At 43.7% G+C, this 27,613-nt stretch overlaps 1 protein-coding gene across 2 annotated transcripts in view; it reads right to left on the minus strand.

The window, feature by feature from the left end:
- The window catches only part of PRMT8 (protein arginine methyltransferase 8), a 100,791-nt gene that overhangs the window by 70,971 nt on the left and 2,207 nt on the right, over nt 1–27,613 (minus strand). The gene's annotated exons all lie outside the window — the stretch shown is intronic.

Here is a 27,613-nt window from a genome sequence, read left to right on the forward strand (position 1 = left end):
ACTTCAGACTTCCAGTCTTCTGCTGTCTGTCTGCGTGACAAGAACCAGGGGAAGGGGCGAAGGGAAAACCCCTAACAGACATTTCATAGTAACTCCATAATATCAACCAGAATTGATAAGCTGTACAGAAAGATTGCCACAGACACATTTTGTCTCCTTAAAGCCCAGAGTAAGAGCCCTACAGCAGACCACATTGTCTCTTAGTACTGAGTGAATCCAGCACTACTACGAACAATGGAATTCTGTTATGAAAATCACATTGGGGTGACCCTAACTAAATGACCACTATGTACAGAGCCATAAAACAGCGAGGTTCCCAAACCAGATGTACAGAAGCCTCCATCTAAGGAGAACTCAGTGAGTTTATGCTAAGGAGGGTCAGCCAGGCTGTAACTGTGTGCCCAGGAGCTGTTAAATACTTTACCTGCAGGCAAGAGCTACTCAGATAAAACAATTCTTCCTTGCATTTGAAAACTACAAAGAAAATATTTTCAGTTTGTGCCTACACTGCTCCATGGAGGAAATGGCAACGAGTGCCCTAGGGATTTCTGGCTAGGTTGAGCTATGGGATGTAAGTTTTTCCAGAGGAGGTTGCTTCATCGGCTGAGCTGTTGTGATGCTTCTGAGAGTACTGAGCTCCCCGTGTCTTGTACATTTGTCCCCGTCTGTGATCGTTCTATTTGTGAAAGGGGAGCCCGACAATCTGCTTCATTTTTAATGTGATTTGTGGATACAATCTTCCAGGCACTTAGCAAGGCTTTTATGCATTGACCCCTGAAAGTCATTTTGCATCTGATACCCCAGCCACACTCTTCCCATGCCATTGAGATTCAGACATCTCAGAGTGATAGCTGTAGGAGCTAGGACGCATTTATTCCCTGTAGGCCTGTATCTAGCTTTAGGACTGGGAGGGAAACTCTCCACTATCTCAATTACCTATCATACTTCCCAGAAATGCGTTCGTTTTGTTTCAGATTTAGATTCTGATGTAGATTACCCACACAGGAAGAGACTGAGGAAAGCATGGATTTCCCCACTCTGATTTTTCAGCCTATTCAGGCCAAATGAGATTGGGAAGGAGAGGAGAGTGGAGGAATGACAGATCTTGAGCTGTGGCCTAGGAGGAATTCAGCATACTGATTTATACAGCTCACTGAAGCGTCAGAAATTTCAGTTCACATACACTGACTACAAGCCCCACACTTGTCAATTTAGTCTGAAAAAAAAAAAAAGTCAGCTCCCATATTCAGAGCAAAGGCACTGAGACTGAAGACACCCGTCCCGTCCCTATAGGACTGTGGCTCTCCAAGTCAAAACATATTACTTATTCATGCAGAGACTGCCTGTAGTCTAGTGGTTAGAGCAAGAGTCAGGCCTCCTGTGTTTTAGTTTGGGCTCACTGTGTGTCCTTGAGGAAGTCACCCAACCAGTGCTGTTCAATTTATTCATAACTGATCTGGAAAAGGGATAAACAGTGAGGTGACAAAGTTTGCAGATGATACAAAATTACTCAAGATAGTTAAGCCCAAAGCAGATTGCGAAAAATTACAAAGGGATCTCATAAAACTGGGTGACTGGGCAAGAAAATGGCAGATAAAATTCAGTATCGATAAATGTAAAGTTATGCATCTTTGAAAACATCATCCCAACTATACATACAAAATGAAGGGGTCTCAATTAGCTGTTACCACTCCAGAAAGAGATTTGGAGTTACTGTGGATAGTTCTCCGAAAACATCCACTCAATGTGCAGCATCAGTTAAAAAGGGGGAACAGAATGTTAGGGACCATTAGGAAAGAGAGAGAGAATAAAACAGAAAATATCATAATGCCATTATATAAATCCATGGCACGCCCACACCTTGAATACTGCGTGCAGTTCTGGTCTCCCCATCTCAGAAAAGATATATTAGAATTGGAAAAGGTTCAGAATCATAGAATATTAGGGTTGGAAGAGACCTCAGGAAATCATCCACAGAGAAGGGCAACTAAAATGATTAGGGGGCTGGAACAGCTTCCGTATGAGGAGAGATTAAAAAGACTGGGATTTCTGAGTTTGGAAAAGAGACAACTAAGATGGGATATGATAGAGCTCTATAAAATCGTTAATAGTGTGGAGAAAGTGAATAAGGAGGTGTTATTTACCCCTTCACATAACAGAAGAACGAGGGGTTACACGATGAAATTAATAGCCTGATAAGAAAAACAAAAGGAAGTACTTTTTCAGCACTGTCAACCTGTGGAACTCATTGCCAAGGGATGTTATGAAGGCCAAAACTATAACTGGGTTCAAAAAAGAATGAGATAAGTTCATGGAGAATAGGCCAAGATGGTCAAGGAAGAAACCCAGGCACTAGGTGTCCCTAAGCCTCTGACTGCCTGAAGCTGGGACTGTACGACAGGGGATGGATCATTCAATAATTGCCCTGTTCTGTTCATCCCCTCTGAAGCAGGGGAGGGCAAACTTTTTGGCCCAAGGGCCACATCTGGGTATGGAAATTGTATGGCAGACCATGAATGCTCACAAAATTGGGGTTGGAGTACAGGAGGGGGTGAGAGCTCTAGCTGGGGGTGCAGGCTGGGTGGGAGGGGGATCAGGGCTGAGGCAGGGGGTTGGGGCATGGGAGGGGTTCAGGGGTGCAGGTTCCGGGCGGCGCTTACTTCAATCAGTGCCTGGAAGCAGTGGCATGACCCCCCCCCCGGTTCCTATACAGGGGCACGGCCAGGTGGCTCTGTGCGCTGCCGCATCCGCAGGCACCGCCCCTGCAGCTGCCATTAGTCGCGGTTCTGGCCAATGGAAGCTGTGGGGGTGATGCTTGGGGTGGGGCAGCGTGTGGCGCCCCCTGGCTGTCCTTATGCGTAGGAGTCAGAGAGGGGGTATGCTGCTGCTTCCGGGAGCCATGCGGAGCTGCAGCACACACGCGCAGAGCAGCCCCTCACCCCACTTCCTGGCTGGAGCACGGGAGCGCGGCAAGCACCAGACCCCGCTCCCCAGTGGGAGCTCGAGGGCCAGATTAAATCAGCTGGTGGGCCAGATGTGGCTCATGGGCTGTAGTTTGCCCACCCTTGCTCTGAAGCATCTGGCATTGGGCACTGTTGGAAGACAGGATACTGAGCTAGATGGACCATTGGTCTGACCCAATATGGCCTTTCTTATGTTCATCTATCAATGTGAGTATACAAGCCCTGTAAGCTCTCTGTGCCTCAGCTTGTCCATCTGTATTGGCTATAACGACACCGGCATCATAGGGTGCTACCAAAATTAATTCATTATAGTTTGCAAAAGGCCAGAGTGTAACAGACCCCTCTGTGGAGAGTGAGGAGGAGGGAGCATGTGTAAGGAGATCCCCCATCTTGTGCCCATGTGAGGGTCGGTTACAGTTACAGTCCCCACAGCTCAGGGAAGGAGAGGGACTTCCGTGTCTCAAAAGGGGCAGGACAGTGGCTGGCCATACCAGGAGGATAGTGCAGCCTGTGTAGTCTCCTGGGTACTGGGAGGTTTGAGAAGAAATTATCCCTCCTTGAGGTACAATCCCTCCCCGAGTTCCTCATGGGGCAACGCAGCTCCACACCCCTCCCTGCTTGGGCCAGTGCCTAAAAAGCACATTTGGTCCCAAATGTTTTAAGATGCTCAGATAAATAATTGCAAATATTACAATGTGAACCTCTGATCCTGTTGAGGGTCATCTGTCGCTATTTACCACTGAACTGTCTCCACCGTGAGCTTTGTTGCCTTCACTTTCTTGCTGTTCTTCTTCTTCTAGACAGGACTGGGTGTTTTGCCTCAGATAGCATTTTCCTTGATGCTGACTCATTAGGCAACATATGTTACTACATGCTGACAGAGTGTACACTTGGCTGGGGCTGAATGGGAACTCCTGGCCTGATTTATGGAGGCAATGTAGAATTCTATGTCCACGGTGAAAATAGCAATCTGTGACTGTCCTGATGGGACAGCAGTGTGTTTTATTGCATCTTTCCGCTGAAGTTAAATGGGGAATAACCAAACAGCCGCTGAAGTAGCAATTACTGTGCCATAAACCAAGGTAAGTCATGAAATATGTGCTATTCTGAGATCATGCACCTAGGCACGTTAAGTTAACTTCAGCTGAGAAGCTACCTCTCGATAAGCCTTTGATCATCAGCGTGAGAGAGACCACAGATGGTTTGTGGAACAGCTGAAGATTTAGAGTGGCTGATTCTTGTTTTAGCTGAACTGGTTCACCCAGTCCTGCTTATAATAAGAAACTAAATCATCGAGCATATACAAGAGGGGGATGATCATTTGAATCAGTTGCTGCAGCGAAAAGGTAGTTTAAATGATTACACTGATGAATGGGCCCAGGTGGCAGTCTTGTAGCTTTCAGCCACACCGCTGTGTAGAAGGTGGTGAAGGAGCTGCAGCAAGCAACCCAGATGAAATGAAGGGAGGCAGTGGGCCCAGGGAAGGAACAATGCCTCCTGCAGCTCCCAAGCAGGGGGAGTAGGGCTTGGTCTACACTACCCCCCTAATTCGAACTAAGGTACGCAACTTCAGCTACGTGAATAACATAGCTGAAGTCGAAGTACCTTAGTTCGAACTTACCTTGGTCCACACTCGGCAGGCAGGCTCCCCCGTCGACTCCGCGGTACTCCTCTCGCCGAGCTGGAGTACCGCAGTCGACGGTGAGCACTTCCGGGTTCGACTTATCGCGTCCAGACTAGACGCGATAAGTCGAACCCAGAAGTTCGATTTCCAGCCGTCGAACTAGCGGGTAAGTGTAGCCAAGGCCTAAGTCTGTTGTTACAGCCTTTCAGGGTCCTGCATACCCTCAATTGCACCCTCAGTCATCTCGGTTTGTCATTGTGGGATGCGTGGGTCCACAGTTCTGATTCCTCCCACTTGTTTATAGTGGCACGGGTCCTGCATAGCCCTCTCTCAAGACTGCACGGATGGCAACTTTGGCTATGTCTACACAGGGATAAAAAACCCGCGGCTAGCCTACATCAGCTGACTCAGGCTTGCAGGGCTTGGGCTCCAGGGTGGTGAAATTGCTGTGTAGGCATTTGGGCTCAGGCTGGAGCCCAAGCTCTGGGACCCAGACTGAGCCCGAACCTCTACACAGCATTTTTTAGCCCTGCAACCTGCACCCCAATCAGCTGATCCAGTGCCATGGGTTAGATGTACCCGTTGGAGGACTGTACTGTGGGTGGCTCGGTGTAGCTCCTTACACCTTCTCCTCCCTTGTGCGCTCATACAAAGGCCACCCAAAATAGTGCCCCAGAATTGACACAAAGTCAAAACAGAATCTAGAAAAGATTTCTGCCTAAAAAAGAAGTACAAACCTAGAAGAAAAAAAGGTAATGTAAGCAAGTGAACAGAAAAGGTATTTGTGGCAGAAAAATCTTTGTAACTGGGCTTTTAATCAAATGAATTCAGCGTTGATGCTTGTGTAGTTAGATGGCTGGCTTGAAGACTGAAATTCTCTATTTCAGTGTTTCCAACTCTCGTGATTTTATTGTGAATCTCAGGATTTGGGGTTTTTTTCTCTTACCTGATCCCAGGTGCTGAGCTTTACCTGAAAATCTCAGCTTTTATATTTTTAAGTACATTTTTAAGCCTTCATAGTCGAGGAGAAAAGCTTGAAAACATGACTAATAAAAAGTCTCCAGTATTAGATGGCCAACAAAAAGAAGCCAACATATATTGTTTTTAAAATCTCATGAGATTTTGTTTTTTTTTTATGGCAGATGTTGGCAGTCCTCCTCTTTAATCATAGAATAAATGCAGCATGGTTAGCAGCAGTGTAAACTTTCTCAACACACTGCCCAACCAGTGTGTAAAGAGAGGGGACTTCAATCTCTCTTGCCCATTCAGCCTTTGGCCGCTCCTAAATATTGCCAGGATAAGTGCCAAGAAATGTCCAGTGGTGATGGTGGTTTTTAAAATGTCCACCAAGAACTAGACTAAGATCATCAACTTATTGCATGGGGGCTACCAAACAGCAATCACTACTGACATGGGCTGGGTTGGAAAATGTATTTACCACTCCCCTGAGCCATTAGCTCATCTATGAAATTGTGTTTGATAGACACTATATGGAAAAAAATAGAATGAAAAATCATTTCTCCCTTTAACCTGCTGCTGGCTGTATCACTGAGTTTTAATCTGCCAAATTTTATATCACAGAATCATAAATAACAGGTTCCCAAGGGGATCATTTGTGTCACCCCAATGCTACTCATGTCTCATTCCCACTAATATACTACCTAACTTTTTCCCAGATCTCTGCACAGTGTTCAAAGCTATTGTAAATTAACACAGAAAATGGGGAAAAAATAAAGATGTTATTGAGACTGAGGGTTGGGGTTTTTCTGGAAATGTCTGGGTCCTCCTGGGATCTTGTCTCTACAAATGTTTCTCTTGTTCGGAGAATGATTGGCAGCTGAGTGGGGCAGAGGAGGGGAAACATCAGTGAGCACTTTCTGAATTGATTGCGTATTTAGAATTAACTGGGAAAAAGAAGTGAGAAGAGGAGCTCTCTATTAGGAACAAGATTCTGAAACAAAGAGTAGACGAAACACTACTAAATATGGACTCTATATCTTATTGCATCCAACAAAACTGTGTTAAAGGAACATTAAGGTGGCAAACTCAAGTGCTCAAAAGTTAGCAAATGCTCATTCAACCTTAATTTGGCTCCCTTGTGCATATGCATTATGATACATTCTTTAGTTACATGATCACATACAATTCTTTCCACACCACCGCTGCCTCATTCAGTGAATAGGTAGCTATTCAATATTTCTTTTTATCCTCCACATTCTTTGTGTGGTCCCAGACCTTATTTAATGCCCTGTATCCAACACCTGCACTGAGCACATCATCATTATTATTATGTATTAAAAGCAACTGTATGGGTCTGATAATGGGATATATCAGGCAACCTTAATTATAGGCAGCACTACCAGCATTGCCTATAACAAATGCTGGAGGAAAGGGGAACCAGGTCTGGGCTCCTAAGAGAAGAATAAATCAGCCCGCTTCCCCAGCCTTTAGATCCCAGAGAAAAATCTTCATTAAGCTGAAATTATGGCTCTGCAGAGGTGTCACACTGCAGAAAAGGCCTTAAAGGAATGACATTGAATCTTTTTTTTAAAAAAAAATCACCCTTTGGAAAGCCTGGAAATACACAACTAAAGTTCCATTAAAAAATTAAGACACATTGGAAAATATGAAAATGCAGAGTTAGTCACCCGAGCCTGGCAACAGCACAAATAGATTGAAACACGCAAGCCACACTGTCAGAGCATTCAGTAGAAACCTTAAAGTAGCAGGGAGAGGGGTTCTCCAGACTGGAAGGAACTGCAGATGGGTTAATGTCACTCCAGCCTGCCTTAACTATCAAACAGATTTTCCACAGGGTTTTGAGTCAGGGAATAAGTTTTGCAAAACTACCATGGATGCCAAATGCTGTGGTCTGATCATATTAATGCAGCAACCACAGAAGTGGATCGGAGTCAGCATTACTCCATCCAAGGCGGTATTCAGTCTGTAACAATCATGATGCAAACAGGCCACTTTCATATTCTGTGAAAGATAAAAGGAAGTGATCATTTACTGACTTAAAGCAGAGAAGGAGAACTGGGATGAATAAAAGGCTGGTATCTCCTGCATTAGACCCATGGCTAAAGATTAAAGGACGTAAGAAAACAAAAGAGCATTCACTCTCCATGTGGCAGAAACTTAGGCTTAGGCTTTCCAGCTTCATCACGGAACCTCACCATTGAGTGAACTAGAGAAATATGGAAGAGCAAGTTACTGAAGAGATAGCAGGTACCATACCCTGGTGATCTCCCAGAGGACCAGTTCCAAAATACAAAGATCCTGGAATGGTTTGTTTACATGTATAGACATGAAGTTATTTAGTACAGCCATAAAAAGGGATGCCATGTTCTTCAGACAATAGAAGGCATCAGAAATCTATCAAATGGATCTTGCATCTTTTCCAAATTAGACTTGGATAAACTACTGTCAGCTTGAACAGGATCCCAAGTCAAAATGTCCAACATTTATTTCAATGCTTAAAGTGCTAAGGCCTTGCCAGAGGCTTTAAAAACTGATTTTTTTTCTAACCATTGAAGTGTTTGAGAGAAGGACAGTCAGCATCTAATCAGACTTGGGTTGGACTTTTTCTTTTTAGAGGTGACACTGGTTTTCAGCAGAACAATTATGAAGCACAAAAGGAATGTATCTGACCATTTTGCTGCCAACAATCTGACTTTCAACACAGCTGAGTGCGAATCCCACAAGGAATATATACATAGGGTTTCTTTGGACATTTTTCTCTTCACAGCATGGCATTCAAAATGATCCAAAGAAGGCTCATGACATGAAAGAAGCAGCTGTATCATAAATTGCCAGTTCATAAAAACATTTTCTTGGCATGATTCGCATAACTTATCAAAGTTTTCATATGCAAGTGCTCAGTAAAGGAAACTAACAATAACAAAAATCCTACTACATTAGAAAGGTCAGAACCATGTCAATTTGACTCCATGAAGGATTTTCTCAGTAATGATGCTGTTATGTCATAGTTTGATCTTAAATTGGCATCTGAGTTAATAGTGCACGCAAATCCAGCAGGCTCCAGAAGCCAAACTGAGTCAAATACCAAGAGCTATAAATCTGTCCATGTGATCACTAACAGACAGCTCAAGAAATTAACTCTTTTGAGTCAGTTATTCCAGATTTACATCAGTGAAACTGTCAGAAATAATTGGCCCTTTGTATTTTTTTCAGTCCTTTGAGGTGCTCAACATAAACAAGTCCTGCTAAAGTCAGCGGGCCAAATTCTGCTCTGTTACACTGGTGTAAATCCAGAATAATTCCGTATGTCATCTGCGTTGCCCCAGATGTATATTGGTGTAACTCATAGCAAAATTTGGCCCATTGAGACTTGAGGGCCTGCAGACCCTCACAGGATTGAAACCTTGGGGAGCCATGGGGGCTCTGTTCATGTGTGACAGATATTCCTAAAGTTATTGGATCTCTTCTATATCAAACAGAGAATTTATAATTACATTCTGAGCTTCATTTAAAAACTGGCATTTGATTTACTTACCCAAATACATTTGAAGGTAAAATCAGTGTCTTGGCTACACTCTGGTCTTTCTCAAGATGTGTGATAACAAGGAAAAAGAAATGGATAAAAATATGGGATTCACATACAATAATCCCCCTCTCAGACCAACATGGTCATACTCTGCATTGGTATTCTGCTCCTCCTATATATGCATAACTCCTTTTGACTGTGTACGTATCTCTTTAAATTTAAGGGAGATGTTTTGAGTCTGCTTTTTGCTTAGTGTTCCTTTAAAAACATGGAGCCTGATTCCGCATTGCCCTGCACCTTGTGTAGTCGTTTACATCTATGCAAAGTGAGTGTAAAATGCTATGATTCTGTCCCATTGACTTTAATCGAGCTGCAGATGCTCAGTGCTTCTGAAACTCAGGCCCCTGGTGGCCTCTGGCCTGTTGTGAGCATTCAGTTTTTTGCATCACCAAAACCCCTCTGGTAATTGGCAGTGTCAGGCTCAGCAGAGAGGCCTTTTAATATCATCTGCTCAGCACAGAACATACACTACGTGCTTTACAGCATGTGATGAATATTCATACGCGTTACCATGAAACACATTACAAAACAATATATTGCAAATGACTCAATAAACACAAGCAACGAGAGAACTATTCTCATCTTTATACAAAAGGTGCTGCGTGTGCCCAAGAGCAATTAAAAATTATATTGCTATGCTAAACCCATTTGAAAATGATCACCATAAGTAGAAAGCTGTTGCATATTTATCTGTCCTTGTAAAATCAAACTGACCATGGATTTATGTAAGGATATAATTCTGGCTTCCAAGAATAAAGGATCCAGTGGGCCTTGATCATATAGTAGGGAAGAATTGATAGTTTAAAGTTGCATTAAGATGTCCATGTAAAGCGTTGAGATTTCCATTTAAAATCCCTCTATTTTATATTTTAATTATTTAATATAGTGTCCACATTAGGCACAATAACTCTTCAAGGGACAACTGACTTTTTTACATAATTTTTTTAAATAAATGATGAAGGGTAAAATTTTCAAAAGCACCTCAATGAGACTTAGGCTTCTAAGTCACTTGAGGCCAGATTTTCAAAGGTATTTAGGTGCCTAAAGGTGCAGATAGGCTTCTAGTGGGATTTTCAAAAGCATTTAAACAGGTTAGGCACCTAATTCCTACTGAAATCACTGGCAATTAGGTACCTACCTGCTTATCTGGCTGTGAAAATTCCATTAGGTGCTTAACTGAGCCCAAGGCCAGAGTTAAGGTTGTGTAGTTTACATTTTAGTTCTGTGAAAGTGATAGCACTATTGAACTGAAATTGCGTGTTTTAAAGAAGAAGTTAGTGTGTTGGTGTGATTGAATATCATGCTGGCAGTGCACTATAGGTTGGAGACTAGAACTGTGTTGGGTGTGACTGTTGTCTTAATATATTATTTCCTTGCTCTCTAGTGATCATTCTATGAGAAAAATACACATTAGTAACCTAAACTTTAAATTAGCAAAGTTTTTTTTGTAGTGATAACATACCGTTTATGAAAAGCTCTTTGCTGCCAAGTATTTGAGATAAATAGTCTGTTTTCACATTGTTAGGGTAATAATGCATTATATTCTGTAGCTGTCTAATCCTCATCGGATTATATATAGGGGATATGTCTCCTCCAACCCTATGCTCATGAAACCCTAGGTGGATTTAACTTAATGAAGTAGACTTACTTATAGCTGGTTGTTAAACAGTCTTTAGCTTTGTTTTACCAAGTCCAAAAACCCTTATGTGCAAAGAGAAGTGAAGTGCCAGACATTAAGAGTTAAAGATACATTGTTGTTTTTATGTTAAGTAGAAATCTCATTGAAAGAGACTGAGATCAGCAACCCACAGCTTCAGGCCTAAGGCGTATACAGAACTCCTATTAATGTCCCTTTAGTGCCTGTTCCAAAGCCCAATGAAATCAATGACAAGACTGCAGCTGACTTCAGTAGGGTTTGGATCAAGCTCAGACAGCTAGATTCACAAAGGGACTGAGGTGCCAAACTGCCACGTTAGGTTCCTAAATCCCAGATTTAGATGCCATTGGTATTTACAAACCCCCCACATCCCCTCAGCTGCTGTCTAACCCTGTAGGCACCTAAATTCATTCAGTGCCTACATTCTGTCACTAGACATTCCTTAGGCACCTCTGGGCATGCACACTGCTGCCTCACTTTTGTTGTCCAGACACCTAAGCCCCAGTGCAATGCAGGAACCAGGGGAAGATAGGTGTCCTTCTGCCTTTCTCGCCTGCAGGGGCCTGATCCTATAGGCGTGTTCGCAGCATGCCTACCTCCACCCAGAACAGCTGGGGAATGGGGGAGGACTTCCCTCATAACTTTCAAAGAGTGGTTAGGCTACTCACTTGGGATGTGGAAGACCCCCAGTTCAAATCCCCCCTCACCTCCACCTGACGGGGAGAAAGGATTTGAACAAGGATCTGCCATCTTTCAGGTGCATTCCGTAGCCACTGGGCTATAGTATATTCGGACAAGGGGTTCCCTCAATCTCTCCAGTTGAAGCTGTTCCACTGTGTATAAATAATTAGAGTCATGAGAGCAGGGGGACTGGCTCCTGGGTCTCCCACCGCACAGATGGGTGCCCTAACCACAAAGCTATAGAGTTATTCTCACTCTCTTTCTGGCCCAGTTAATATTTATATATTTATTTCTCCAAAGTGGAAGAGCTTCAACAGGAGAGACTGAGGGAGACCTACATCAGACTACCCTATAGCCCATTGGCTAGGCCAGTCACCTGAGCGATGGCAGATTCCCTATTCAAACCTCTTTGCATCAGGCTGGGACAGGGAAGACTTGAACCAGTGGTCTCCCACACCCCAGGTGAGTACCCTACTCACTGAGTAGTTTTGAGCTGGTGGCTACAGCTATTGCTTGCAAAATGAAGAAATGCCTAAAGAGGGTTCACTGCTGAGAATCCTGAGCAGAGGTTGATGCTTCCCTCTAGCCTGGACTTAGGTGCTGAACTCCCTGCGAGGGCAGGGTGTAGGACACACCCCTCTCCTTCACATCACCCATTGGCTAGGTTAGTTGAGGAGCCACTTAGCATGCCGACTTCTGTGAATCCCAGTCTTAGGGGTATAGGAAGCCTGAGCAACTAACTCAAGTTTTGTGAATCCCAGTGGTTTTCTAGATGTTTAAAAGTTAGGTGTTGCAACGCTGAGCATCGCAATGTCTGACCCTTTGTGAATCTAACTTTTTAATGCTTTAAGCCCAGATTCACCAAGGGGCTCAGCCATGAACCTAAATGGAAGCACATGTTAGTTCCATATATGCCAATGGAACTACTGGTGCGTAAAATTAGACTCATGCTTAATATCTTGCTGAATGGGGGCCTAATTCTAATTAACTGATCATACTGATTAGGTCTTACGCATATGAATAGTCCCAATGAGTTACATGGGATTTGTTGCCTAAGTACTACCCAGTGAGAATAAAGATTAAAGAATGGGGCCCTCATACCTCTCCAATACTAAAAAATGTGTGGCGTGATCCAAAGCTCATTGAAGTCAATGGAAGCCTTTCCATTGACTCCAGTAAGGTTTGGATTAGGCCCATGAAAAATGTTACCTATGATATTAACTGTATTGTATACCCTAATCAATTGTTGCTAACAATGCTAACATAAACAAGAGTACAACACAATGTGTAGCTTCACATTAATACAAAAGCCAGCTCTTGATAGTTCTGAAATGTCTTTCCACAGGTTTGATTGTTAAATGCAAAAGGGATGCAAGAGACCATATCACTAAAACTTTTATACACCCATGAAATTGTGTACCATAACCTTTAGAGCCTGCTGAAGAATCCATAATATGACAAAAACTAATTTAATATGATATTTGCATACTTAAGTAGACTCATAGAGATACCACTGTAAATCACAAATAATTTCATTGAAACTGATGGATTTACACCAGGGTACAAACAGTGTGAGATCAGACTGTCTCCATTTATTACTCAGTTACATTATCTGGAAACAGATCATCCAAACAACAAATATTAAACTTTGATATATTTTTCTGCCACTATACAAGGCAGCAACTTCAAGAAATATTTTATGAGCACTTAGGAGCATTATTGGCCTAGTGCTGAGGAAAGGAATAGAGAGCTGGCAGGTAGAGAGATGACATGAAGGGTGAACAGAGATATTTTTCCAATGAAATAATTGCCTAGAGGCTCTGTAAATGTATGTCTCTTGTAAAAGAAAAGAATCCCAGAAGAATACAATTCCACCCTTACAGTAACAATTGACAGCACTCTCATAGCCTAAAATCCTCCTCTAACTATTTTAACCTCCTATTACATTCAGGCACTCCAAAAAAAATGTGTTTTTTTTTTTTCTTTAAAAACCAGGAAAAATGGAATGTAAGGTAGGAAAAAGCAGAAATGCAAGAAATAATTTTGAGACTTGTCCTACTTCTATTATACAGGTTAACCTTTTCTAAACCAATGCTCACAAAAACACTGTGCTAGTGTCACACTTGCTCTGTCCCCAATGCTTGAAGGAAGAGTAACATGCAGGATGGTAGATAAGGAAGATAGATACATGTAAGAAAGACAGATCAGGCCATATATAAGGTGCTCACATTGCAATCCATCTTTGTGCAAATACAGGGCTTACTTGGACCACTGAGAGACAACCTAATGTTGAAGGGCCATGTGCTACAGGGTACAAAGCTGATCCAAAAATTGGGATGCTTTTCTGCAGAACATTTCAGTATTTCACAGAAATTCAAATACTGAAAAATGTTGACCTAAAATTGGAAAAATTCAGCCAAAATTTTTAAAAGATCTGTTTGAAAATGCTGCTGCAGCGCTGCATGGGAGTTGTAGTTCAGGTGTCTCATGCACCCATTTTCCTCTATACACAGGGCTCTTTGGTCAGACTACATCTCCCATGATGCACCATGGTCTTGCCTTTCGGAGAGTCTTATTACACTATATTTGAACCCATTTCTACGAGTTTTTCCAACAAGAGCCACTAAAAAACAGTCAGTTTTTCCCTGTGATTGTTTTGCTCTTCTCTAGCTGAGATATATCCTTAACTCACTCAGCTGTTCTTAAGTCTAGTATTAATGAGAACACTGTGTGGTTTAATATTCCATACAGGGTTTAATATTTAATGAAGAAATAAGTTGAATGGAATAACAGCCTTAATTTTCCATATCCTTGCTTTGGACAATGAGTCAATCGTGCCAGCTGCTGAAATGCAGAGCCAGAGCTCAGGACTCAGATTTTGCTCAATGACATGACAGAAATATACACAGTGCTCAGCAAGGTGAGCAAAGCTCAATCCTGAACTGAAACTGAAATGAGCACAGCCGGAGAAGACAGGAGATCAGAAATAAACCATGGTTAGGAGATAGGTGCTTAATCCAGCACATGCTAATGATGTCTCTAGAAGCCATTTTAAGGATTTTCTCATACGACCGTTGCCAATGAGGAGAAGTAGCTACCTGAATGCAATTAGGAGAAATTGAGAGCAGGAGAAGCTCTGAGGGCTAGACGCTGACAGAAGAGTATATATTGACTGGCTCATGACATCTAATGGGTACAGTGTTCTAGCCAGCCTATCAGCCTGCATCACCTCCTCTCCTCAGCTTACTTTGCCTTACTGGATCATGAGTTACAAAGCTTCATGGTCAACACACATTATTGATTCAAATGAAACTTATCAAGCTTAGATTTGGTTAAGCATTGGCAAAATGGTGCTGGAACTGGCAAAAGGTTAGTTTAATGGAGATTTCAAGGGAATGCTAAACAAAATTCATCTGAACTAACTGAAACAAAATGCTTTGTGCTTTTCTGAATGTCATGTTCTTATCTCATCTCAGGTTGGTTGGGATGGATCACATGACTAGTCACATGGTGTGCTTTCTATTTCCATGATTGGTCAATCCTGCATTGTGTGATTAAAGCCTAACAGAAGTCAATTTCACTCTGGTTTGCAAACAGAGAGACTGTATTTTGTATGAGTCTCTAGGAGCTGTTGCAAAGATCAAGTTGTTTATTTACAAGCAGTATAAAGGGAGCATTGACCCAATCCCCTGGAAGTCTAACCCATCACCCAGGCCTTTGGCTCTCTGATTCCTGACATTTCTGTCAGGAAATTGAAGGGGAGAATATTTCCTTTGCTGCTGTTGCTGCTGCGGCTGCGAATTGATGATAATGAATGGCCTTAGCAGCAAGTTGATATGAACACATCTCCACATTCTCTTGTTTTCTACTTCGCTCCTTCCATTTCAGTTCCCAACCCCACTGAAGACTTTGTAAGGTGGCCCCTCCCCTACAAGATACAATGGCTTTTCACTTAAGGGAAACTTCACCTTCAACATGCTTAACTTCAGCAACATCAAGATAAACCCAGAATTACCAAGTGCTGAAAATGGTTGAAATGAAAAGGATGAAGCATGCATGATATTCTGTGCCCAGTGAAATGTGCTTCTTTTTCCCGTCTGCTCACCAGCCGCACCAATGGCTCCATGTTGCTATCACACAACCTTGCCTGTCGTGAGGAAGAGTGACCTCACTCTGGTACAGAGGGGATTAAGTGACCCTGTTGGGCACAGCTAACTCCACCCCACCCTGCCCCCTTTACAGGAAGTACAGGGGCGGGATAGAAAATATAAAAGCTACACCCCGCAGCTCAGTTGGGGCTGGACCAGTGAAGGAGGCAAATGTCCCTCCGAGGGAGCTGAGCCACCAGCAGAGCGCACAACCAGCAGTGGGCAGAAAAGGCAAACCACCGCCCTGCAGAGGGAGTGAAAGAAGGGCTGTGAGACTGGGAACCAGGCCCCAGTGGCGACGGAGCATCGCCACCAGGAGCCAGTAGGAAGTAGCCCAGGGTAACAAGACTTTGGTCCCGTTGTACTGTCAGGAGGCAATGCAGTGACTCCACGTTTCCCTGCTGACCCTGTATTGGGGCCATTCATCACGTCAAGTGCCCTGGGCTGGGACTCAGTGGAGCAGCGCGGGCCCAGTTCCCCTTACCGCCCCCACCCTCTTCACAGGGCTGGATGCACACTATCCTGTAGGCCAAAAGGCCAGAGATAGTGTTTATTTGCTCGGCCCTCAACCAAGCACTCCAAGCCATTGACTGTGGCCTGTTCAGCCCTCGTCCTAGAAGGCCTGAGCCATAGACTATTGTTGTTTGCTCAGCCAGGAGGCCGGAACTATAGACTGTTTCGGTGCTCAGCCCATTCAGGAGGCCTGAGTCCCAGACGCTGTTGCTTAATCTGCCCTTCCCTGGGAGGTCTGAACTTTAGCCTGTTGAATTGCACAGCTCTCAACCTGGAGTCCAGAGCTGTAGACGCTAGTTGTTTACTCCAGCTAGGAGGCCTAAGAGATGGACTGTTTAATCGCTCAGCTCCCATCTACAAGGGCAGAGCCTTAGCTGGCTTGATTGTTTAATCCTTGGTCAAGAGATTGGAGCTATTGATTGCCTGTTTATTTGTTGAACCCTCACCCAGGAGGTTTGAACTGTCATTTGCGCAGTTGAGCAGCCACCAGACAGGCTGCCCAACAACTTCATCCAGCGGACATACCAATTCCCCAACACCACCATCGGGGGCGCCCTGGCCTTGAGACACAGTAAGCTTACACTCCCTCTCTGTAGGATCAAGCTTTCAGTCCACAAAGGCAGAATAATCTAAGGGTGATAGCAAGGAATTAACATATTGGAGGACAACGAGTTCAAATCCCAGATGAATCACTCCCTGGTGGAACTATCATCTCCAAATACATGTTACTCTGAATAACACAGGCAGGAAGTTAAGTTCACAGTGTGTCTACACTGCAAGTGAAGGGGTGATTGTAGTAGGCACACCTACAATGTTTGTGAAGGCATACTGATGCAAGGTTTAATCTAGCTAGCATGGATAATAATAGTACTGATGACACAATGGCACAGGCTAATTGCTCATGTAAAATGCTGCCAGGGACCCCGGATACATACTTAGGTTGCTAGCCCATGATACCCCATCTTCACTACTATTGTTACCTGTGTTAGCTTGTATGCCTACTTGTGCTACAATTACACCTTCACTTGCAGTGTGGACATACCCAGGGGCATCAACCCCCAGAAATGCTGCCTGTGAAGTCAATCGGAGTTGATGGTGCTTAATATTTCACAGGATCAGGACCCTAGAGAAGAGACTAGAACCCCAATGTGACTGAAGGTCAAATGTGATGTCTCCTTTTGCATCAGTTGGCTGAGCTGTACAATTAGGCAAGAAGCAAAATCTGATTGTCAGGGGGAGGGAACAGAAGTGGCTTCTTGGATGTGGCCTGATCTTTTTTGGGTAAATAAATGAACAAGAAGTGTTTGACCCAAAACATCACTTTAACGTAGATTTCTGTGTTTACTATTTATTTATTTTTAAAAAACCCTATTTATTAAAATATTCTTCCTCCATAAACGCTGTAAGAAGATCATCAAAGCATGCAGGAGAAAAAACAACATGCCAGATACTCAGCTTGTGTCAGCTGGCAGAGCTCCATGGACTTCAATGGACTATGCTGATTTACACCAGCTGCTGTATGCAGCTAGACAGAAATTCTGTTTCAATAGAGAACATGTACTCTAGTCCCTGTCTCCCTGTACGCCCCCAGAGACTTAATAAAGAGGCTCTCAGCTTGAATGAGAGAGAAAAAAGGATAGATAATACATCATGGGCCTGATTCCGATCTCCATTTACACCAGTGTAACATCATTGCCTTCAGCGGAGTTACTCCTGATATAGCACTGTAAGTTAGGTCAGAGTTGAATACAGTATGTGTATCCCATACCTCAGATCTTACGTGATCTATATACAGCCCCCATCTGTATATAGTATCTGAGAGCCTCACTTTCTTTAATGCATTCATCTTAATAATGCTCCTGTTAGGGTAGAGCTGGGCTATTATCTACATACACAGATGGGGAACTAAGGCACAGAGAGACTTGAGGTATATCTACACTTGAGATGGGGGTGTGATTCCCAGCTCAGGGAGGCATATCCACACTAGCTAGCTCTGATCAAGCTACTACACTAAAAAATAGAGGGGCTAACCAGCCTGACTACATGCCTAGCATCTCGAATGGGTACATACTCAGGCTGGCTAGCCCCTTGTGCTGCCACGGCTATCCTTTATATTTAGTGCACTACTCTCATTGTGCTAGCATGTCTCCTTCAGTTGGGGATCACACCCCCAACTTGAAGTGTACACATACCCTCATTTACTTGCCCATGGTCACACAGGAAGTCTGGCAAAGCAGGGAGCTCAAAGTGGATTCCCAAGCCCGAGGGTAACACCTTAATCTTAACACTTACTTCTCTATTTATTGTGCCCAGGTCTAAGATTTTAGGTAAGAACTTTTTCTCTCCATAATTTCCTTGCATATGTTTTGTTACTGGAATCTTCACTTCTGACTGGAAAGCCAAGACATTCAGATTTATTTATGATGCTGTAACATTTCACTCTCAGAATACAAAGATAAATTGTTTTCCATCACTGCACTTAACAGAGTTTTCAAAAAAGCAGTCTTGGCAGTGATTGCCTGAATCCTTCTCCTTTCCAATTCCGATGTCTAGCTCTCCAAATTGTTAATCCAATGAAACCAAAATAATCCATCTTCCATTCCAATTTTTCAAAGCAAAACTCAATTTTTGTGTTTGCAGACAAAAGGGACAAAATTTTTGCTGCCTTTTTAAATTATGTCTTTATTTTATTAGATTGTCTGAGGCGAAAGGCATCTCCAGGACCACCAGGTTCAATACTCTCTCCATCATAAAGCCCATATAATTTCCTATTACATTATAGGAACTAAATTGTGTCCAGCCTTGTGCAGATGCTCAAGGGTGGGGAAAAGGCTCAAGGGACTTTCCACTCCTTTGTGCCTCTGTGCAGCAGCAGAACACGGTCATATTCTCTGTGCTCAGGACACACAAGATCTCCATGAAGACAGTACTTACAAGTGACACTAGCTGGCTCTGAGTAGGGGTAGAGGATTGCCCACTGCATGCTTTCTAAGGGTGGACAACTGCTGAACTGCAGGTGGCATTGTACCTCTGTGAAGGCACTGCTGTAGCATGCCAATATAGCTAGTGGCTGAGGAGTCACATCTGGCTCTAGGAGTAGTTCCCTTGCTCCTTAATATGGACATGTTTTTGTTATTGTATTCAGAGGATATTCCCACAGAGGAAAGAAAAATGGGGTAGGAAACCCCAAGTTATTACAGAATTTAAAATCTGTCTGACCCTTCCCTTCAGTCCCCAAAATACAGGCTTGACCGTAAGCCAGGTGCTGTTGCTGCGCATCCAGCATGGCCAGTGAAGTCACTGGGAGTTGCAGGTATTTAGCTCATAGCTGGCTCATTCACTTAGGCTTCAAACTCCCAGAAACAGCCTATGAGTCTGCTGAATAACAGCCAGCTTCTCTGCCCATCGGCTTTCGATTAAACACGTGTGGCACCACGCTCAGGAACGACGCACAAAGAACGCTGCACAGCTTCTCCACACGCATAAGCAGCCATGCAGAAGCAAGTGCTGGCACAGCTCCGGGGAACCAAGCCTAGATCAAAGTCAAGCTGCTGTTGAAGCTGGTGGGCAGCGTACTAACCAGCAGAATGCTCTGAAATCAGAGCCCAAAGCAACTCACTTCGCCATTCACCTGCCACTACTATTTTTCTCGGTGATCTAAAAATAGTTTACAAGTAAAAGAGGTTAGTGTAATGTCACGACTAGAACGTGCCCTGTCCCTTGTCCCCTCCTGGTACCTTTGGGGACAAAAGTCTGCTACCCTCTTAGCACAAATCACCATAAGCAGGGCAAGGAGGGCTGGTGGGGAAGGGGGCCAATAGTACTAATTCCATTCTCCATTGTGACCCAGACACCCAAGCAGCAGCAAATTGGTCCATCCTAAAAGGGACAAGTTATCTCCCACTGAACTAGGTGTACCAAGGCTCAGATTCAGTATGGCAATTCCCATGTTCCTGTGTAGAGTACACACTTTCCATGCACCCTCCATGCACCCTCCTGGAGCTCTCTTGGGTTAGTGTAGAACCACAATATCCTCAAAGCAAGCACAATCTGTCCCTTAATGACCCCAGGACAAAGAGCACATTGAACACTACAAAACAGCATATAGAATCATAGAAGATTAGGGTTGGAAGAGACCTCAGGAAGTCATCTAATCCAACTCCCTGCTCAAAGCAGGACCAACCCCAACTAAATCATCCCAGCCAGGGCTTTGTCAAGCCGGACCTTGACAATATGTGTAATTAGACCAGACATTAACAATCTGCTATAGTGAATGACCCTATATGGGCAAGAAACAGACCACAGGATCCAGTAGGTCTCGTCTATCTCTAAGTTCTATGATTCTTATGAAATATAAACATTCCTGGATCTTATTTTGTATTATTAATGCACACATAAGAACATAAGAACATAAGAAAGGCCGTACCGGGTCAGACCAAAGGTCCATCTAGCCCAGTATCCTGTCTACCGACAGTGGCCAATGCCAGGTGCCCCAGAGGGAGTGAACCTAACAGGCAATGATCAATTGCCCCAAATACCTTTGTTATGCAATGGGTCAGGATAACAATGTAGAAGATGCCCTAATTCTAGGAATGTCCTGACTTTTTAGTATTTGATTTCACAACCTGAACATTGTATTACTTCTGAGTAGGGATAGAGAGCATTTAATTACACTGGGCATAATCCTCACCTGAGCCAAATGTATGTCCTGCACAACTGGAGTGGGGAGGGGAAGGTGGTTCTCAGCCAGAGTTCCATTTCCCCCAATCCTGGACTGGCTAAAAACCAGAACAGCCCCCATTATAAATTAGAGCAACTGAAGGGATAGTCGAAGTTATATTGGCTGCAGAGGCAAGGCACCAGCTGAGGATCAGATGGAATGGGATGCGCTCTGCTTTGCTCCCTAATCAAGCTCTACACTACTTGAGCATTCCCCTGTGTCAGTGGGAATTCTCAGGTGCCCCTTTAGGATAGCTTTCTGGCTGCTTTTCACTGTCTCAGCAGCACAAACCAGCTGGAGTAGCGCTAGCTGGGACTTTTCTGAAAACGTGGGGGGGGGGGGTTGTCAGAAAATGCTGATTTGTTGAAATCAAAACTAGTTGCAGGGCAGGGTCAATTTCCACGACTCTCCCAAGTCAAAAACTGTTTTAACCAAAGTTTCAAAATTATCAAAACACATGACCCAAGCTGAAATGTTTTTTGGTGCATCAGTTCACAAACCTTTTCACAATTTTGACTTTTAGTCCCGACAGGAAAAATATTCAAAATCTCAAACTCCCACAGGATCGGAACACTGTTTCCCAGCCAGCTCTGACTGGAACATGGGCTAAGGATCTGGTCCATATAACTCCAATATGCTGTTTATCATCACCACTGGCATTACAACTTTCTGCTCTCCAGTGTTACAAGATTTTGGGACATGTGACCTCTCAGTAAAGTTGAAAGGCATGTCACAAGCTGTTTTCTCAGTGATGACATGCTACAACACAGTCGGCACCGTGCCTCGGAAAGAGTCAGAGTCCGTCATCACTTCCACTACCCTGCCATCTAGGGGGACCAGACAGCAAATGTGAAAAATCGGGACAGGGGATGGAGGAGTAATAGGAGCCTATATAAAAAAAAGACCCAAACATTGGGACTGTCCCTATAAAATCAGGACATCTGGTCACCCTACTCCCGTCCCATCTCTCTTGGTGTAAGTAACTTCTACTCGGCGGTATTCTTTCATGCATGGAGTTCTGAAGTCATGTACTGAAACAAGTCCCATGAGGGCAGGGGACTGGACTCAATGATCTCTCGAGGTCCCTTCCAGTCCTAGAATCTATGAATCTATGAAAACATTATGCTTATATAGTGTTTTTCATCAGTCGATCTCAGAGTGCTTTACAATGGATGTCACTATCCTTATCCCCATTTTACAGATGGGGAAACTGAGACACCGGGGGGAATGACTTGTCCAAGATCACCCAGCTGGCCAGCAACAGAGCCAGGAATAGAATCTAGGTCTTTTCAATCGCAAACCAATGATCTAGCCACTAGGCCATGCTGTCTCTCTCATTAGCAAAAATCTTCCTAATAGGTTTTTAGCTTGTGTTGAGTTTTACTTTAATTATTCATTAAAAACAAATCCTGTGCCACAGGAGTGACTGAGAAATGAAATCCTACTCCTGGGCCATAAAGTAGTTGTGAAGACTCAGGGCTGCAAGTAGCCCTCACAGTTTTTCCACCCATCCATCCATAGTGGTGGATTTGTGTGGTTGCAGATCCACTGACCTTCTCATTCACATAGACCACCTTAATGTCTTCATCCACAATGACAGAGAAGGAGCTTTCACAGATCTGGGCTCTACAGTACTCAGAGTTCACATCCACATTTAAGGACTACTGGCATCCTGCATACCAGGGGGTACAGCAGAATCACACAATTTTCATTGTGTCTATGGCCCTCTGTATCCATGGAAGAGAACCAGGACTTCCTGTAATTATAGAGGGAGGATGATGTAACACTGTAAATGGTGGATTCTCTGTAACTTGAAGTCTTTAAACCATGATATGAGGCCTTCAGTAACTCAGCCAGAGGTTAGGGGTCCATTACAGGAGTGGGTGGATGAGGTTCTGTGGCCTGCTATGTGCAGGAGCTCAGACTAGGCTGGGACCCAAAAGATCTAGATTCATTTCTTGGCTCTTCCACACACATCCTGTGTGACCTTTAGCAGATCACTTAATCTATCTATTCCCCATCTGTAAAGTGGGGATATTAGTACTTCCTTTCTCCCACCCTTTATCTAATCTCTTTAGATTTTGAGGTCTTCAGGGCACAGACTGCCATACTGAGTGCTTCTACAGCAATTAGCACAATGGGAGCCCAGTTTCAGCTGGAGCATCTAGGTTCTATTGTAATAAAAATAGGACTATTACAGGGACTGCAAAGTACAATTTAAAGGGTGGGAGGGGATAGATTTCTCCCCCTGACTGACCTTCCTCTTCCCCTCTCAGGCACCCCATCACCACCAGCAATCTGACCCTCCTCCCACCACCCAATCCAAATTTGAGTGAGTGGTGTTGCAATCTGGCACACAGGGTTGCAATACCACACAAGTCTGAGCCAGCCAAGAAGTGGCTGGGCCCTGGCCCATGTACTCCTGCCCCCAAATCCACAGCCTCTGGACTACGATATCAGTCAGAAGTGTAAAGGGTACGTATGGATGAGTATAATCATTGGATGGTTTATTACAGGGGACTTAGACTCCAGCTATGTATATAACCCCTATCACTGTAACAGTCAGGTTATAAACTCCTTGTATCACTCATGCCTTCATGCTTTTTTTTCATACTACTCCCGGCACCTGGACCAGCCACTGGCAAGGGTCAGGAAGAGATTTTGTTCCTGCTGGGAGATTTATTTTTTTTTAAATTTCCTTACTCTGAAGTATCAAAGATGGTCACAAATAGAGATAGACAGAATGGGCCAGGGACTCTGAGGTGACCTTGAGTATTCTCTCGCTCAGGTGCTTGGCTGGCTGGCTTTTGCCCATATACTCAGGGTCCAACTGATTGTCATATGTGGGTAAGGAAGGAATGTTCCCCAAAGTCATACAGGCAGTGATGCTGGGTTTTTTTAGGCTTCCTCTGCAGCATGTAGGTGCAGGTCACTTGCCAGGATTATCTCTGTATATCTCACTTAATTATTTCTCTGACATTCCAGAAGCCTCAGGCATTGGTGCACCTCAGTCTCTCCTAGTCTCTGCCTGTGGCACACAATTATCTAGTTTCCTGATGTCTGTAATACTTTGGTCTTGTTTCAGTTGTTCAGTTTAGCGTGCCGGTTCTGGGTGGTGTTGCTGGCCTGTGATGTACAGCAGGTCAGATTAGATAATGTGGTGGTCCCTTCTGGCCTTAAACTCTATATGTATCAAGCACACACCCTCTCCTCCTGAAATCTCATTTTTTGGACTTGTTTTCCATTGCTAAACTCAGATCTAGAACTGACATCTCCTTCATCCATGCCCATTCATATTAAAAGAATAGACCAAGCAATCCATGCAAGTGCAACAATAGGGATTTTGGGGACACTTTGCATAAATGCTTTTCCAAAAGCGATTTTTCTTTTCCCTTTATTTTCTATCTTTCTGCTTTCCGTTATTCCTACAGGGCCCAATTCTGAACCTATTACTCACACAAGCAGCCTCACTGATGTAAATGGGATGGATCATATGAATAAGGATTTATAAGATCAGTCCCATAATTGAGGCACTGACCCCAAAGCCCTATTCATATGAATAGCCCTACACTGAAGTCAATGGGATGGTTCCTGAGAGTAAAGCTCTGTAGTATTGGCTTTGGGACTGTACACTAGTCAGGCAGAGACCATGAGCCAAATCTTGCAAGCCAGCCATGACTGAGAGGAGCTTCCATTGACTTCACTGTGAATACTATGCACAGACGGCTTTTGGTTTCAGCCCCCTGTCTTTTATTTTTCTGTAAAGCACCATGCCCAGGGTGCTGTATAAATAAAGAAATATAAAAGGCCCTGAAAATAAATTTCTTTGTAGAAATGTTGGCAAATAGCCCTCTAATGAACTTCTTGTATATAAATACAGGGCTTGATACAATGCCCATTGAAGTCAATGGTAGGACTCTCATTCACTTCACTGGACATTGAATCAGGCCCATAGGACTATATCCACAAAAGGGACTTAGACTCAGCATTGCAATGAGTAACTTCAGCTGCCTTGCTGGCCTGTGAAATCGTCAGCCCCAGGTTAGGCACTCTGGCTCCCCACATACTGCACACTGAACGGGGGGCCACCTAAGCTAGCCAGAAGTGAAATGCTTAGGGGTGTGGCCTAAGCCTTGGCCCTCAAATGGAATTAGGTGCCTAAATCTGGACTGGAGGAAGATGCCTATCTCCACTTGGGCTTCGCAGCTGTGAAGCCATTAAGTACCTAAGCCAGGTCAGTTCTTTCTCACAAAAAACTCAGGAGGAGGTGATGCCCTTATACCCTGTAGTCCAGTGGTCAGAGCTGAGACTTGGACCCAGGCCTCCTATCTCCAGTTGAGTGCCCTACTCCCTGAGCTATGGCATATTCTGATGTAGGGCTCTCTCAGTTTCTCCTGTTGAAGTTGTTTCACTGTGTATACAATAATTAAACATTTATTGGAGCTGGAGGTGGGTGCCCTAACCACTGGGGTATAGAGTCATTCTCAGTCTCTCCTCCTGGCCCAATGAATATTGAATTCTTTATACAAAGTAGAACAACTTCTATGAGTGGGGGGCACCACCTCCTCCTCTAGTTTTATTTCGTGCAGGACCCAATGTAGTAGGCATGCTCTTAAGTGGCCTCTAAAAATCCCTTCTAGATCAGGCCCCACAGACAAGATAGGTGGGCAGGTTTGAGGATCCCACCAGGGCTTAGGTGCTGAACAGCCAAGCAGCATCAGAATTTAGACAGCTTTGTGCATGCCCACGTGCAGAAATTTAGGCACCGTGTTGACTTTGCCAGGGCAACGTTGGCATCTAAAGAATATAAGTGTCTACGGGGTTAGTCAGCAGCTGAGCAGGGGAGCTGAGGATCTAAATTTTTGTGTTAGATGTCTAAAGTGGCATTTTGGTACCTACATCCCTTTGCGGGTCTAGCCCATAGTGCATATAAAATAGTGTTAATGCTGTAAATGTCTAGAAATTGATAAAATATGGGCCTACTGTAAATCCCCCACTGGCATGAATAGTCCTCCTTTACTCACAAGTAGTCCCATTTATTTCACTGAGGTTTCTCGCATGAGCAAGGGTTTCTGGTACTGGGTCTATATTTGTTTTTTTTAACTCAGCACGGTATAAGAAAAGTGCTTGACATACAATATTTGTAGCCATAATGATCTTAGATACATGTGTAGTGGATTTCTGTAATCTAGTGTTCTTTATCACAAAATGGTAATGCTACATGTATGTAATTGTCTTGGTAAGAGCTTGAAATCAATATGAGTAAGATCCAGATTATTTTAGAATAATTTGGCAGTGACATGTTTTGGCCATTTCTTAACTGTTTTAACTGATCATCTGTCTGAGTGTCTCACTTTTTTTATATACTGCCTGTCACCCTAGTACCTTAGTACTTTAGAAAATTAAGAGTATGGGCCAGATCATCAGCTGATGTAAATCAGTGTCACTCCATTGACTTCAGGTGGAGTCAGCTGACATCAATTGAGGATCCTACATAACTTCATTATGATAAGAACACAAATGAAGGACCCTATCTTACATTCTTTCTGCTTCCAAAACATCCACTGGCTTCAGGATGAGTTTGGGGAGGGAGGCTCAGGGAATGCAGGTTGGAGCCTCAACTTGGCATTTTATGGTTTTACTGAATAAGGATGTTTGGTAGTTAACTAGTTTCAAAAATACACCAATATTTTATCTGTTGCATTTCTAATTATGTGGGTCTCTCTCTCTCTCCTTTTTAAAAATTAAGAAACGTTAACAACTGAAAATGAATAAGCTAATAAACGTGAGACAATATTTTACCAGATGTTACCAGTGCATCCTTGCTGGCTTCATGCATAGACAAATACAATAGAAAATGTCTATCTGCAATATGCCAGTCTATATTTTTGCTCTCATTTCACAAATCTTGCATTTGCATAGATTATAAGGAGCAAAAAACCTAGCATTCTGCTTCTCATGTAACCAGGATACACTTCCTTTCCGAATGGATTTTTTTTAAGAAAGCCATCCCTGCAGATGCATAATGCAGTGGGTGCAGCGTTACACAAGACAGCAGGAGAGGGGATAAACCCCCCAAATGCATCGATATCAAGTTTAGATGGAAGAGAGAAAGTTAATGAGTTCAGTTCATATTTACTTCCCCCGTTTAAAGACAATGAAGGGTTCTGAAAGTAAGCAGCTGGGCTTATTCTCTGCCTCCAGTACTGGTCAGGAATCTGGGACCTCTGGTACAGTACGTGCCATCAGTACTAGGACAGTTTACAGATGTGCTGCCTGACTTCTTGCTATTTATAGCAGCCTCTTCTACCACGGTACTCGAGGGGGTTGTAACGCAGGAACAGGCATGCTCCTTTGATTTATTGCTGGAATTATATTCGTTTAAAATAACCCCACTCTTCTCATATCAGGGCGAGTGAAGCACATCCCTGGACCTTTACCACACACCCGTTAGCAGAGATTCACACAGACACTGTTAGGATTCACTGCAAGGGAGACTGGGGGTGTTTGGGGCTAATACCTTTTAAATAACAGTGGAAATAGACAGAAGCTCGCTCTGGTCTCTTACCTCTGCAGGGATATTAAGGGAATGGAAGCCAGCTGTGTGTGAGAGAGAGCGAGAGAGGCTGAAGCGGAATAGGAGTGTGAGTTGGTTAGCATGCAGTGCCATGATGGATACACATTTCACAGTGCTGCATATCGGGTAACCATATGTTAAATATTCAGCAAGAAGAACACTA

This window comes from Chrysemys picta, chromosome 1 (genome assembly GCF_011386835.1).
Source record: "Chrysemys picta bellii isolate R12L10 chromosome 1, ASM1138683v2, whole genome shotgun sequence".
In the NCBI taxonomy this organism is placed as follows: domain Eukaryota; kingdom Metazoa; phylum Chordata; order Testudines; family Emydidae; genus Chrysemys; species Chrysemys picta.